Genomic DNA, 835 nt, shown 5'->3' with positions numbered 1-835 from the left:
ACACCCAGGCCTAGACCCTCCAGAGGAGCAGTGAGCAGGGGCTTTTCAGCGAAAATAAATGCCCCATGTGTAGTGACAGGAACTGAAATGAACTTTTCTCCCCATCTTTCACCGTTTCCTTTCTGTTCCTCCCCCCCCAGAAAAATCCCCTATCCCCCAAAAGTCAAACTCCCCTTCAAGCCCAGCTGTCTGTATCCCAATAAAGGTAGAATATCCAGTGCTGGACTTAGCTAGTGACGTGAATGGTGCTGCAGTATTCGGGTGCTGGCTGTCAGTTTTAAAAGAGAGGGATGCCTAAATGAGGAGAGAGAAATAACTGATGAGGAAGGTCTGGGTTTAAAGGATCAAGAAGCCCTGAAAATCGGGACTGAAGCTCCATTCTGTATCCACGGGAAGGTCAGGGTGGCCAAAGAGATGGCAGTGGTGGGATTCGAACCCACGCCTCCAAGGAGACTGGAGCCTTAATCCAGCGCCTTAGACCGCTCGGCCACACTACCTCCTGAAAGCAAAGATGGCTGCCTGCTCCTCTCCCTATGAGGGCTTGTCTTCACTACCAAATTAGGTCAGCACTGTAGACTGGAGGAGGGACCCCCCAGCAGCTCACGGGGGGGTTCTAGTAACAGAGAGAAAAGGAGGACTTGTGGCACCTTAGAGACTAACCAATTTATTTGAGCATAAGCTTTCGTGAGCTACAGCTCACTTCATCGGATGCATGCAGTGGAAAATACAGTGGGGAGATTTATATACACAGAGAACATGAAACAATGGGTGTCACACCGTACACACTGTAACCAGAGTGATCAGGTAAGGTGAGCGGTTACTAGTAGGCGAGAAA

The 835-nt window shown here is 49.8% G+C and overlaps 1 non-coding gene across 1 annotated transcript; it reads right to left on the bottom strand.

Moving 5' to 3' along the window:
- Positions 1–415: 415 nt before the first annotated feature.
- On the bottom strand, positions 416–497 carry TRNAL-AAG (transfer RNA leucine (anticodon AAG)). The gene has a single exon. It is a non-coding gene; the product is annotated as a tRNA-Leu (tRNA).
- Positions 498–835: the final 338 nt, after the last annotated feature.

Source organism: Natator depressus, chromosome 28, assembly GCF_965152275.1.
Source record: "Natator depressus isolate rNatDep1 chromosome 28, rNatDep2.hap1, whole genome shotgun sequence".
In the NCBI taxonomy this organism is placed as follows: domain Eukaryota; kingdom Metazoa; phylum Chordata; order Testudines; family Cheloniidae; genus Natator; species Natator depressus.
Note: the sequence above shows the minus strand (reverse complement) of the source record. Positions and strands in the feature narration are given on the sequence as shown.